General features: G+C 45.6%; 1 long non-coding RNA gene across 1 annotated transcript; it reads right to left on the bottom strand.

Annotated features, from left to right (window-relative positions):
• Nucleotides 1-272: 272 nt before the first annotated feature.
• LOC116440915 lies at nt 273-14,685 on the bottom strand. The gene is made up of 2 exons (XR_004238800.1): nt 13,896-14,685; nt 273-8,519 (listed from the first exon to the last, which is right to left on the bottom strand). It is a non-coding gene; the product is annotated as an uncharacterized LOC116440915 (long non-coding RNA).
• Nucleotides 14,686-14,953: the final 268 nt, after the last annotated feature.

Consider the following 14,953-nt stretch of genomic DNA (forward strand, 5'->3'; position numbering starts at 1 on the left):
GGCGTATACATTTTGGCCATGGGTCTTTGCTAAATGCAGCACAGATTCAGGCTTGGTCAGACTGAAACTGCATTTTTCAGTGCATAAAAAATTAATTGCACTTTCTTTACCTGGCTCTAGCTATGACATGGTGTGAATCACATCTTCGGGATACCTCAGTAGTTAAAGGCACATTTGTTCTTTGATATCAAGCAGCTCCAAGACAGGTCATGTCTATTTCCAATCCTGATATTCATTTTCCTGTGGTGTGCATATTTCTTCCTTAGTCATGCAGGATTTTTGCTTCTTTCAAAGTATGTCTTTTGTAGCAGATTTTTATGCAGATTTTTATGCAAGAACGTGTTACTAGGTTGTTTGCTATTGATGCAGAGAAATCTTTCATGCAATTTGCATCCCATTAACAGCTTCATGAGAGACGATCCTGATTCTAATGTCTCTGCACAATAAGCCAATAAAGCCAAATATGGAAGGGATTATGGAGTGTATTGCTGTTATACCCACAAAATGGTTCATATGTTCAAAAGAGAGTCATCGACTCATCTGACACCTAAGGTTAGTCCTAAGAGTTACTACAACTGATATTTTTCAGCAGTCCTTTGTCTGTGTTTTATCTCCTGTTGGTTTCCACCTCAATTTTCTTGCGCTGCTAGCAGAAACAGAAGAGGAGCCCCAGCCTGCAGCCTTGCGCGTGGGCATCCTATGCAGCCTGATGGGTGGATGCTGCTGGATTTCAAAAAAGCACTGCTGTTACATCATTTCTCTAGTGCTGAAATACCAGCAGAGGCTGCCTTGGGGCATGTATAGGTGCTAGCCAGTGTCCCTGCCACTGACACCTTCCTGGAGGCATATTTACACCTATGCTTTTCCTTTGGGAGAGGCCAGGTGTCTGTGCTAAGCCTTTCAGATCTGCTGCCCATCTTTGATGCTGCTGGCACCGTGTAGGTCAGTGGGCACACTTACCTGCTGCGGAGGAATGACTCTCTCCCCCAGTGCCAAAGTTTCAGTCCTTAGCCTTGAGGGGTTTTTATTGAGTTTTGTAAACAGGGTACTGGAAGTGAAGAGCAAAGGTGAGAAGCTGGCCTCCTGCTGCCTGAGACCCTACAGCTCTGCAGAGGGATGCAAGGAGGTACCTGCATGGGGAAACAGCCCTGAGCTATGGTTTCTGCTCCCATCCCTCAGAGAGCATATTTGTACACAGTTTTTCAGAAAAGTGTGTCTGTGAGGGATGAGGTGGTGGAGGAACGAATCTGGTGGGAAGCTAGCTTGGAAGAGAGAGGTAGCATGGTGTGAGAGGGAAAAGTGACAGTCCAGAGCATGGTGGGGCCTGCGCACAGCTGACTTTTCCCTCCCTCCACCAGATCCTTCCTTGTTTTCTCCTGCTTCATTTAGGAACAGCAGTCACAAGTCAGCTCAGCTATCTGGCTCACTTATGCCCTCTCTTTTCCTGCAGGATGCAGCCTGAAGTTCTCAAATAAAATTGAGTAATTGTCCAGGCTCATGGGAAACACATGAAAGGGCACTCTCTTGAACTGTGGCAATGCCCAGACCACATTCCCTCCCAGTGCACATGTAATGCTCTGCGTGTTTTTAACCAATTCAAGGTTTTCACATGCTCGGTTCCCTAATAGAGAGTTTCTTCTCTCTGTAACAAACAGCACTCAAAAAAGTTTTTTACCTTCTTTGGTCACATTTGTACATGCTCTTCTGTTTCAATTGCTCAGCCATTATAGGCCTTCAGCATATTTTGTTTGCATATTGTGTTTTCAGCCTCACGATTATCAGTGTTGTCTTTATGCCTCCACTTGATTTAGAGAGGGTTTGTAAATGCCAGTGGAGCCAACTACACAAGCAGCTTCCGACCACGCAGCAGGAGGTGTTCAGAAACGCAGAAGTGATGAGCTGGATGTGGTCCCAAATGAGCTCAGCATAATATTCCCCAGTACAGAGATCCCCTGTTGATCGCCCCACAACTGGATTGTGACATCTCCCTCAGGTGCCAGCCACCCCCTGCCCCTTGGCATGGAGGGTTGGGGTGCCTGGGCACATGTGTAGGGTGGGCTCATAATCTTGGGCTGCTGTGGATGGGGCAGATCTGGTGTTGCCAGGACCTGGCAAGCCCCAGCATGGCGAGACTCACAGGGTGCACAGGTTTTGGTGTGCTGGAGCTGGAGGTGGCCTTGGGGGGCTCACACAGATGCACACTGTGTGAGTGACCTGCCCACACTGCACGGGAGGCTGGATGCGGCACAGCCCTTCATGGTAGCAGGAGGTCAGCAAGCAGCATTCCAAACATCCTCTGCACATACCCACGTGTGCGCACAAACCTGTGGGAGGGGTTTTTTGCAGTCAATATTGAGCACTGATGCCTTTTTTTTCAGCAGCATTTTTAGTCATGGCACATTCACACAAGGTCTGTTTTACCTTTAACTTCATTAAATGTCTGTTGCTGCTACCCATCTTCGAGACAGCAGCACCATTAGCAGATGACCTGCAGATTTTTCCATTTGTTGCAAATCACTGATCAGGTGTGGTTCCTCTTTCTGAGACCGACAGGGTGCACTGGCTGGGCTTGGCAGTGGCAGGGGCTGGATACCAGCTTCAGATCTGCATTAGGGGCTGAGTCAGCCCAGCTGTGATGTCTTCTGATTCATGGTCTGACATCTGACCTCACGTCTCCACATGACATGACTTTGAGCCGACTGCATGCCTTGGGACAGGCCCAGGTTTGGTACGGTGTTCATCTATGGACCGCCCTGAGGAGAGGGTCTCAGTCACCTCCCAGGGTGTAGGATGTCTGGGAACTGCATCTGTTACCCTACGAATGCAGCTTCATTGCCTCAGGACTTTGCACTGTCCCAAGCTTTTATGTTCCTTAAATTTCAAAAATCTGTATGGCGTAACTTAATCAAAGACTTAAAAGGACAGTTCAGCCAGCTTTAATATGTCCCTCTCTTGTTTTCTTTTCCCTTTCTCTCAGGCTTTGAAATTTCCTTTCCTCTGGACTGTATATTTTATCCTTTATCTTTTTCTTCTACAACTCTATTATGGTGATGCCTAGCAAAGACCAGGACCCTGTTAGGCACAGTCAACAAAAATGGTCGTCAAAAAGCCTGACTATAAAATGCCTTTTTTGGAAGTTTCTGCCTTCAGTTACTTCTTTCACTACTTTGTCTTCCATCCTTCTTCTGGATATTTCATTCCTTCCTTTTCATTTCAAGTTTTTGAAACCCAAAACTCAGGACTGTTTCGGGTTATGGTTCAAGCCACAACACTTCAAATGTTGTGCTCTTTGGTATAGCTTCCTTTAGCTACAATTTTATTTCTTTGGGACCTTCTGTTCATTCTCTCTAATGTTTTCCACCATGGCACTGCAATGCTTGCACTGGCACTGAAGGCTTTTATATTCACTGGAGGCAATAAGGATTGACATGCACACACAGACAGGGTCAGAGCTTCTGGGGTGGCTTGCTTGGGGGATTTCAGGCTGGTTGTGCAGGTTTCATCATTTAGGACACTGGCTGTGTGCAGATGCCTCCAGGCTTTGGGGAGCAGAAAGCTTCAGGACTGCTTTTGGTTAGAAGACAAGCTGATGGGCCCAAGAGCACAGCTGAGGCCTTGACAGGTTACAAAGAATCATAGAATCCCAGGCTGGTTTGGGTTGGAAGTGATCTTAAAGACCATCCAGTTCAGCCCCCTTTGCCAGGGGCAGGCACACCTTCCACTAGACCAGTTTGCTCAAACACATCTGTTTGCAGTGTCACTTCCTATCACGCCTGCAACACAGGTAAATGTTTGCACTGTCATAACATTTCTTCTGCTGGAGCTCCCTGGCTGGGGACACTGCAGCATTTTCTGCAGGGCACGTGGCCTTGTGTGGGGGCGTACGAAATCTCATCTAACAAAAGTACAGCTAGGCAGTGTTTTATATGTTTGACATATATAACAATGCATATCACAGCAAGGAACTCAGTGTCAAATCAGTACACAGTTAACAAGAACCCAACAAATGGTAAAACAAGTGAACATACCCAAGTCAGACTGTTTTACACTGTGCACGATCATATCCAAGGCATAAGTTCAAGGGATCCAGCCTGCAGCATTTATTAAAAAATGTGGTGTGTGGTTTTTACCTGTGCCACAACCCCCCTTCTTAGATTATCCTTGGGTATTTAAGGTCAGGAAGCATCATTATAGCTACCTATTCTACTGTACCAGTAGGAGACTGGGTCATGAGAAGACAGAAATTAATTAATCTGGTGAAGGGAGAAAGGATTCAGATGGGATTGCTGAGAACTTTTCCTGTATCAAGTGCTCAGCTTTGTGGGCAGCCAGGCAAATGTATGACACTGATTTCGGGTGATGAAGTGTGGAAGTCTAGGGTGGCAAATTGAGAGTCCTGGGAAGAGAGCAAGGCCAGAGGGGAAGACGCTAGTAAGCAGAGAGGGCTACAAAACTGCATGATATAAAACCCTGGGAAGAGCTTTAGGGTGACGTCTTACATGAATTGGAGGACAGCAGAGCTGCATTTCTAGAAGGGAAGGCAGGGAACGGTAGGTATAAGGGGTATTACAGCCAAAGAGGCATTTGAGGCAAGGATTTCTACTAACAGCAAGAAGCAGGCAACATTTGCAACACCAGTACAGTCCATAAAGGATACTAGAGAGGAGGATGCTGTCAAGGTGACAGAGGACAAAGAGTGAGTGTGAGTATTCAGAGCCATGGTGTCGCTCAGTAAGCTGCAAGAGGAAACCTGTAGCAACAGATTCCCAAAAGCTTGCAACAAAATACCACTTTTGTCAATGGGACACCACCAGGTAGGCTGCAAGCAAATTCTAACATCACCCCATTGTATTACACTGGCTCAATTGACACTGAGTTTATGTCTTCCCTCCTTTTTCTGACCAAAGCTATTTCATTAAAGATACAATTACACTGATTGGTTCAGTTGTCCTCACTGAGAAATGGCTTCCAGTATTGGAGATGTTTAGATGCAAGCTGTGAGTTGAATCCCAAAGACTATCCACTCCTGGAAGTTGTTGGAGATGGGGCTGGCAGAATCACTGTCTGGCCTGACTGCTCCTCCCCAAGCCCCATGTGGGATTTTGTATTAGTGCTCAAAGCCCTCTAACACTGGGTATTCTTCAACTCTGGGCAGCCTACTCTGGTGCTCTGATTCAAGATTCTAGTGGCCCAGATGGACTTAGAAATGAGATATTCCTTTCCTGGTTTATATGTTAGATAATCACTAGCATGTTTTCCTAGCCTCTACACTGTGGTACAGACTATCTTATTAACACAGTTTTTTGGGTTTAGACTATTCAGCCTTTTCCACTTGGCACCATTTCTGGACCATTGCCATTGCTCTCCTTTGCACTTTCTGCAATCAGCTCAGTCTCCCTGAACTACAGTGGCCAAAACTGCACAGATGACTACAAATGAAGCCTTGACAACATAGACAACAGGGGAAGACTGGTTTCCTGTTTGTCACAGGCTGCACTTCTGTTTGTTCACCTCATTAGTGTACTGTCATTTTTTACTGCAGCATGACCACGCTCATTCATATTGAACTGACACCCCTAGATCTTCTTCTTCTCGGAACTGCTGCTGTGCTGGTTGTTCCCCAGTTGGTCTTGTAGTCCTTGATGACACCTACAAAGACCCAGAGCTCCGTTTGTCCATTCCAAATGGTGCTTTGCTTCCCATCCCATCCCATCCCATCCCATCCCATCCCATCCCATTCCATCCCTCTACCTCATTTGTCAAGATTGTTTTGCATTCTCCTCCTGTTCTCCAAAGTGCTTGTTCTTCATAGTGTCCTGTGCTAATTTAATAAGTGTTCCCTGCTCTTGTTGTTTTTTTTTTAAGATATTAATGAAAATACTGTGTGCTGCCAGACATAAAACAGATGGCTTCAGACTTCATTTGATACGTACTGCCAGTTTGACAGTGAAACATTTATAACTGCTCTTAGTCTGGTTTTCCAACCAGCTGTACACTCCTCTAATAGCAGGTTCTTCAAAGCTGCACTTCTTTGCTTGGTTTATGAAAGTGTCAGGTGAGATAAAGGCAAAAACTGCACTAAAATCAAGATCTAAGACCTACAGTAGAAGGAAATTAGATTGATTTGATGTGATTTGTTCTCGTCAAATCAGTACTCACTGTTCTTCATCTGCTTGTTGTCTTCTAGGTGCTGGAAAATAGTTTATCCGATTACCACTTCCAGTAATTTTCCAGGAATTGAAATTAATCTGTCTGGTCTCTGATTCCTCCTGTCTGCCCTCCCCTTTTTGTGGTAGGTGCTAGATTTGCTTTTCTCAGTGTGCAGAAACACATGCCCCCATCCCTGACTTCTGTGCTGATGGTGCTGAGTGGGCTTCAGCTGCTTTACTCATCATGGCAAAAGAATTTTAGGGCTTGTCAGTTGGAATATATCTGACTTATTTAGACACTGTCTGACCTCTTTGTTCTTTCTTGCAGCCGGTATTCTTACCCTTGGACTGCTTATGCTGGTTGTGTTAAACAGGGTGCTTTTGACCAAAACTGAATGACAAAATATCAAACACTTTTGCATGTTTGACATCATCAGCTCAGTGTCTGCTTCTCTTTGTGAAACCCAGCTCTTTCTCTGGCTCTCCTGTTGCTATTAGTGCATACACTTCATGCCCACTGTTTGTTGCATCACTTGCATCTTCATGTTGTTCCTCCATGCTTATGCTGCTCTTTCATACTTACTAACGTGACCTAGTTCCACTTTCTGTGTGCTTTCTCTGCACTTCTGAAACTAATGAAGAGCTCATGACTTAGCCAGTTGATACCTTGCTAGCTTCCCTCTGTACTTGTGCTAAGTTGCCCCAGGACAAAGAAGCTCACAGTAGTTATGTGCCTTTCATACAACTTCCTTAGGGCACTGCCAACTCCCCAAATGTCCTTTCTGCCTTGGATTTGTTCCTCTGGGCTTGTGTGTACTAACACTGTGAGTTAGCTAAAGTCTGTCTCAAAGTCCACTGTTTTGTCTTTGTGGGTTGTTTTTCTCTGCCTCCTTTCCTAGTAATCATGACTTCTAATACTTCAAGACCACTCTCACACCAGTTGCTTGTCACCATCACCAGCAAAATCAGTTCCCCTGTTCTAATTAGAATAAAAATTTTCAGAGTAGCTGTCCAGGAAGAAGCTGGAGAGATGGCAGCTGCAGTCAGTTCAGGGAAGAGCACAGACAGAGTACCAGAATAGAGCCAGACAGAAAAGTCCCTGCATATTTAGCACTTAGAATTACTTACCTGTGAACTTGTTTCCAGGAGATGTGGCTAATAGTGGTGGAAATACGTGTGTTACTTGTATAAAACATGAGCAGTAAAAGTATGTTATTAAAATACTTTCTCAGTTCTGTTTGTCTGTCTTAGGATGGTTTTATGGTCTTTGTACAATAAGAAGGCTTAGGCCTTACTAGCATATAGTTAATCTTCTTTATTCAGTTATGCATTGACACTAAAATGTGTTTTTAAACACAGAGATTCAGGCCAAGCAGAGCTGTTTTGTCTTCACTGCATCCGTCAATGAGCCAGACCCTCCAGCTTCTCAATGGCCAACCAAGATACATCTGGCCTTCAAGACCAGATTAATCTTTTCCAGACAGCTTTTTCCAGTGCACAGTGTGCACTGCTCCTGGTAATGTCTCACTCTAGCTGCATTAGTGCTACAAAAGCTTTCTTATGCAAAACTCCAAGCCAAAAACTACCTTTTTGGAACTGCTTGTCCTCTCTTCTCTGCTGCCATCTCACCCAAGCTTACCCTCATCCATCCTGGGACTGTCCCTGGGTGCCTGCCCCTGTGATATTCTGGAAAAGCTCCCCTGAGTGGGGTGAAGGCAAGTTGGCTTTTGGCTGTTATCTGTGGCCCTGGCATGTTCCTGCTGACATCCCTTTAGGTACTGAGAGATTCGCCAGCAGGGTGTCTGGTAACTCTGCTGCAAGTTATTTTAATAACATTATTGATTTCATTACTTCACCGTAGTTTTGCTTCACTACATCAAGTCCTGGCATTAGGGGTGAACTAGCAGCTAGTTAATTCAGTATAAATGGTGTTTCTTTATGGGGCATCCAGAACTAAAGAGAGCTCCCAAAGCTGCCATGGATATTTGCCCAGAAGCTGGGATGGTTGCTAAAGAAGCTGTTGGCTTTAATGCTCCAAACAACCATATGAGGACAGCCTTATAACTAATTCCTCTTGACATAATTGTATAAAAAGAAAACAACCCTTCCACTATTGTAGAAGAGCTATGATGATACATCAACAGCTGGTATCCTTGCAAGCAGTCTGATTTCTGTTCTTTGTCTAGAAATTGTTGATCTAATGTGTCCTCCGATGGTTGCTCTTTGAGTCATAGGAAGCTCCTTGGGAAAGTGCAGAGACCTTCAGACCTCAGGGAGAATAAACTGATCACAAGTGGTTGATTGGGTGAACCACGGCGCTAACACTGCATATTCTCCTACTAGGATGGGTCTTGAAAAGCCAGTTTCTTACTAAAAAGAAAAAAAAGCCCAAATTTACAAAATTCTGTCACAGTGCATCCTTCTTTTATGGTCTAATTCAGAATCAATTCTCATCAGCTGGAGAACACTCCTGGTCATGCTCGTGGTTTTTTGATCAGACCGTACAATGCTTAAAAACACCTGTGAAGAAAAGGTGGGAAGATTTGAAAGGTTTCCCCATAAAGACATGGATGGGTAATGTATTTTCTAAATACATACCTAGAGGCTTAGACAACTGGTGTATTTGCATCAGCCTACTCTGATTAAAAGAAACCACACTACTGGAAGCAGAGAACCCCCCTGAACCTATAGCTCATCTTCCCTGAAGTAAAATCAAAAGTAGCAGTGCCAACTCATGGTTTCCTAAAACAAAGCATCTATAAAAAGTAACTCACCTGAGGGAAAAGCATGTTGTAACAGGTAGTCTTTCCACTGCTCCTCTGAGAACACCCAATGGTCCAAACCCCTGCACCTACCCCCCACTGCTCAGATCTCCTGCTTTGCCAGGAGAGGACTGAAAGCCACACGTCAGTCCCAGGACTCAACCTGCTATTGACACATTTGCAGAAGTAGCTGGAAGGACAATTTACCCTACCTCTTCCCTACTGTTTTTTTTTGTTCCAATAATTCAGTTCATGTCCATCCTGAAGAATTAGTTCACCAAAGAGCTTACCTGGTAGGAAACTGAAGAATTCTGGAGAGAAAACAAGTCTTAGTTAATAAATATAAAAACAAACAGCTCAGTAATGTGGAATATGAGTTCCAAATTTACATTTAAAAGCTTTCAAAACTAAACCATGAAAGTAAGGCCTGACTTCGGTAACAGTGCTTAGAGTGAAAAGCCAGCATGGAAAAAACCTAACTGAAAATTCATTTGAAAATGCTTTCATAAAAATAAGAATCATAAGAAGCAAGCTGGAATATAAACCAAATTTTGCAGTAGTACTTTACAAATTGTCTTGATTTTGGAAGGATGCAGAGTGCATGCTAAGATCAGCTGCCTGCCCAAACAATTGTATAATAAATGGCATTATGTTTTTCATCCCCAGCACAATCTCCAGCCATACAGTACTTTTATTTATTAGGAGAGTGTTCAGCCACAATGACAGCTGAAGTGAGGAAGGAAATGGCTTCAAGAACATGGAAAGAATCCCATAAGGTTAAGGGAGTGAAATGGGGAAAGGTACTTTAAAGTACAGGTGGTGATGTAAATTATTGAACATTTGAAATGTTTACCCTTGGTAATTTTAATCACATTGTGAAAGCAATCACTCATGTTTTTGTGAGCCACTTGATTTATTGGAAGCTTTACACCGTCAGTTGCAGCTCAGGAGCCAGCCCAGCACCCGGGCTGTAGGCAGGACATGCCGGGTGCTGCAGCACACTGAGCTGGCTCAGAGCCACTGCTGCCAGGTACCCACCACCAGAAAAACAGCAGCAATCATCCAAAATGGGGCACCGATGCCCAGAAACATTGAAGTTGACCCATGAATTCTACATGGACACCAGAGAGCATCCTCAAAGCCATCCCTTTCTCCAAGGGGGACATGCTCACCTGCAGAGTCGTGCTGGGCTGAAGGCTAGGGGCTGGTGGTTGGGTCTTCTTTGCTTCGTGCAGGGAATGAGCTGAGCATGTCTCAGTGTGCAGCATCTCTGACTCTTTTCAGAGATGCCTGCTGGGGTTTAGCCACCTCCTGGGTGTGCTGCTCCAGGGCCAGGGCCATGGAGGTGCTCCCTCAACCTCCAAGGACACCTGGACCATGGCAAGATGGCCTGGGAATGAAGCTGGTTTTGAAGCATCCCATGGAGATTGTGCCTACAGAGAACTGGAAGGGCACCTCAGGGTGCTTTATGCAAGATGAATATTGTCAGACACATAGCTGCTTCACAGATTTGGTCACATTTCCTTCCACACTGATTCCACCTCCTGCTGTTCTTCATGCACTGACTTATCTTGCCACTGTATTTGGAGATTTCTCTTGTGTTTGTTATCTAAAAATAACTAAATTATTTTCCTTGATGCCGTTTCTTACCAAAAAAAGAGTTGTTGACTGAACTCTTGTATCATTAGCAAGTGCTACCAAATGTCACCCATAGTATATCACAATAAACACAGTGATATAGGCAAAAAAGGGTTAGGATAAGCAGGTGATATTTCAGTGTGATTAAAGCATGAACATATCTAATGCCTGTCAAATGACTGGATCTCATTTATATAGGCAAGATTTTGGTGACCTGCCAGAGCTGATGACAAAATATTCCTCACCCATTTCTTTTCTTTTTTTTCTTCTTTTTCCCCTTAATTGACTTGGTTGGATTTCCAGAAACTACGTGCCAGATCTTTTGCTGGGAGTTTTGTCTTTATCATTATTGAGGTAGGTTCTGATCTTAAATGTTTAGTATTTGAACCACTCAGTCTTCCTGAATCCGATTTCAGCTATAAACTGAATATGGTATGTAGTGGCATAAGCACAGTATGCTTGTTGGGGCAGCTTTTTGCCTTTTTCCTGAAACAGATTTAGCAGATCCATAGGCTGAAGGATTTTCCCTTTACTCAGTCATCATCCTCTCTACAAGGAAATCTTTCCCTTCCATTGGAGTTCCCAGTGAGGTCCATGCTCTCATTTCTGTTCCCTGAGGGGTGACTGTAAGGTGATGAAAAAGGCAGCATGACTGGGCACCACTCTCTCTCAAACTACCTCCTGCCCACACATCAAATTCCCCTTGCTGTCAGTCAGTGTAATTACCATAATATAAACATTGTCCTGAATGCTATTAAAAGTGCAAATGATGTCCATCTAGCCTGAGGAATGGCAAATAAGCAGTTCCTTTGCAGCCCACTTCCTCCTGGCCCCAGCACACATTGTGCAGATGATGTTCTGCTGTGACACGTTTGTGAGCTCTCAAAGTTGCATCTATTTTTTTCTTAATCTGAGCAATGAAGCTGCAGACTTAGAACATAGCAGCCATTTAGAAACTGTATGACTTTCCCTAACTGTCTGTAACAGTTTCAAGATAAGTCATTTTAAAAAGAATTACTTTAAATGGAGACTGCTTTAAACCAGACCTTTGTACTTCTTGTTTTTGCTTTTATCTTGGCACAGATGCTTACCCTCTCTCCAGCTTCTTTGTAGAGTTCATTATGCAAAGGCAAAGAAGCTACACTAACATTGTAATTTTGTTTGGCAAGGTGAGCCACAAAACATATGCTGTGTCATGCCTTTTTATTACTGTGCAAGAATTGCCAAAGCAGCCTAAAGGAGGAATCAAGGACACGATCATTGTGAGGAAAAGAGGAAACAGTCCAGTTTTACAACACTCAGGCTTGTAACCACTTGTGGTAGATAGTTTCAGAACTGGTTTAATTTTAAATTATTTTCTTACCAACTGACAACAGCTTTGAAGTGACTGGTGTTTAACACCACCACTTTCTGATCCACATTGAGTAATTTTTCAGTGCCTGGAGATCCAAGCCCTACCTGTGAAGTGGGCACTGTGTAGGCTGAGACTGCCCCATCCTCTCCCTGCACCAGGAGATGGCACATCTAAAGCCAGCCCAAGCCAATAGAGAAAGAGAGCCTCCTTGAGCAGGCACTGACATCCCTTTTCCACAACAGGGAGGACGGCATGTTGCACCTTATTCTGATCATGCTCCAAGAGCAAAACCTGCACTTCTCAGTCTAGACAACCTGTAATCAGGCAAGGGAAGAGCAGGCAAAGGGAACAATTAATGGGTGTGATCTCAGCCTCTTGCAGCCTGCCTTAAAAACCTCCAAGGACTGGTTTTATGAGTGGGCATCTGTGGGAGCACAGAGGAGTCCCCCCATATCCATGTCTCCTCTGGGGGCCACCCATGCCATGAGTGCCCCACTCCTGCTCCCTTCCCATGCTGTGCTTTCACTTGAAGGGGATAAAGGAAATTATATGGCTGGAAAAGAACCCAAAAGGTAAATTATTTTTAACTTGGTCCCAGATGTGAGCCTCCATGCAGCCCCAGAGCAGGGCTAGGTATGAGCAAGAGGTTTGAGAGGGGAAGAAGGCAGTTTTCACTGTAACGAAAAGTCCCGTTGCAACATCTCCCAAGTACTTTGGTTGCAATTCCTCTGAGCCCATCTGAAACTTTGGAAACAGCTTGAAAGAAGCGGCTGTGCGGAAGGAGGCCCGGTGCCCCCAAGGGGAGCAAACCCCAGGCACAAGTACTGGCTGCCCACCCATCCCACACCTGCTGCCTGTGTTCCACCAAGGGTAGGTAGCGCTGGCAGGAAAGGAGAGGGCAGAAGCAAAGGGCACAACTCCCTTCACTGCTCGGTCCCAGATGTGGTGAACCTTCGGAGGGCAGATGGAGGAGAAGAGGAAGAGACATTCATATTACAGTGTACAAAAGAGGTAACGAAAGTGTGGTGATGCCAGTCACTCTCTGCATGCCACGGAAACACAGGGGCAGCCTCACCCTTTTCGTTGAAGCCAGGGTGTTTGTTGTGTTGAGGGGAGCAGGAACCACCCCAGCCAGACCCCCCCTTGCCTCCAGCCACTGCAGGCTGGCATAGGACAGGGGGATTGGTGGAGGCAGATGAGATGGGGGGTGTCTCTGGGGGTGGTTGCTGATCTGTTAGGCTGAGTCAGGCATGAGACACTTCTATGAGCTGGGAAAACACCCAAAAAGGAGAAGTGGAGATGTTTGCCTCCCCAGTCAGTTTGCTCGCCATTAGTGTTTTCCTACTTCCCTGTCCTAAGTAAACACACTTTTTGTATGTCAGACTTCAAAGAAGTGATAACCAGCTTGGGGCAAACGCCTGTGGGAAAGGGACAAGGCAAGAATGCCTTGACAAATGCCCCAGCACCAGGCTTGTTCCCACCCTGCTGATGGCCAGGCACAGGCTGGAAAGGCAGAGGCTGGTTAAAAGCAATGATGCCTGTGAAGTTCAGATATGCAGGGAGTGATGAACAGGTTTGCAAGTTGGAGCTCAGAGAAGGAGAGCACAGCAACACCAGTGTGATGGGAATAAAAGACAGGTTTCCTCAGAGACACAAACGAAACCTCGCTGTCCCACTTAGAGCTGCTCTCAACACCACATATGGCAGGTGTCTGAAGCTAGGCAGTAACACTAAACATGTCTCTTCAAAGGACAAAACACAGAAGAAACTTTCCAGCTATCATTTTTTTGTAACTCAGACAAAATGCCAGAGAGGCTTCTTTGATTGGCCTTCCTTTCTCCTCCCAGGCGAGGACACGGAAGGGACACTGGCCCGTGGGACAGGAGATGTGCTGCATGGAGCACCCATTCCCAGCACATTTGCTCTGACAGCCACCCTGGTCTCTGTGGATTTTGGAAAAAAAAGTTACCACTGCAGAAATCTGTCACTTACATTTAATATCCTGTTGTCTGTGAGATGCAGTCCTTTTGGGAAATTCAGTCCTGGCAGTTAAAAATAAAGCAGCCGTGTGGAAATAGTGAGACAAACAGCTCTGCCCCTGTGCACCCAAGCCAGCATGCCTGGAGTCCTCAAAGTCCAGCCGTACTCAGCCCAGATCAAGTCCATTCCCCACAGGAGAGCTGTTCTGGAAGCTAGCTGGAAATGCATCCCAGCAGAACAGTATCACCCACAGCATTTACCTGCAGTTGATGTGGAGTTACAGTGACATGAGACTTCTCTATGGCTGCACCAGGCTATTTTAAATTCGAGGCAGGCATAAGGCATGTGACAGTACATGTTGTTCATGTGGGGAAACTCTTTCGTTAATATTCACGCCTTGGGACTGGCCTAGGGTAGACAGTTTTTTTGAGCATGCGACACATTTAAAATGCAGGCTTGCCTTTAATGCCTGGAACATTGATGCAGCTAAAATCTTTGGTTCACCTAAAATCAGACCTTCAAAGAAACCCCATTTCCTCTGAGCACCAACAGACTTACTTGTACGGGTAGAAATATTCTTGATCTTCAGTCACCAAAGGCTAATCTCTCTCAGAGTGAAAGAAAAAGTAAAACCTCAAGAAGCTGCGGGATGTGTGGGAGGTAATTTTTATATCTGAACAGTTATTTGAACCAATACAGCGGTATAAAAACATGTCTCCACCCTCCTTTTGCTCTGGAAACAGAGTTTAGAGGATTTCGAGGACACGTGGGTCTCCAGGCCACACTGTCAGTAATTCGTACAGGGTTGGGCGCAGAAGCGACACATGTCCGCACGGCCTGCGCTGCTGTCGGAGCCCCCGGGAGCTGCGGGAGGCTGCGGTGCCCGGGCCGCAGCAGCGGGCTCCTGCAGCAGCACAGCTGCCCGCCGGCTCGCCGGGCAGGGCTGGTGCGGGCAGGCCGGGTGTGCAGCCCGTACCCGGGCACGGCAGGGCGGGCAGCCGGGGCAGCAGCCGCGTGCCCCTCACGCCGAGTTGTCTCTGCCTGTGAGTCACAGCCCTGACTCATGAGCT

Source organism: Corvus moneduloides, chromosome 3 (assembly GCF_009650955.1).
Source record: "Corvus moneduloides isolate bCorMon1 chromosome 3, bCorMon1.pri, whole genome shotgun sequence".
Taxonomy (NCBI): Eukaryota; Metazoa; Chordata; class Aves; order Passeriformes; family Corvidae; genus Corvus; species Corvus moneduloides.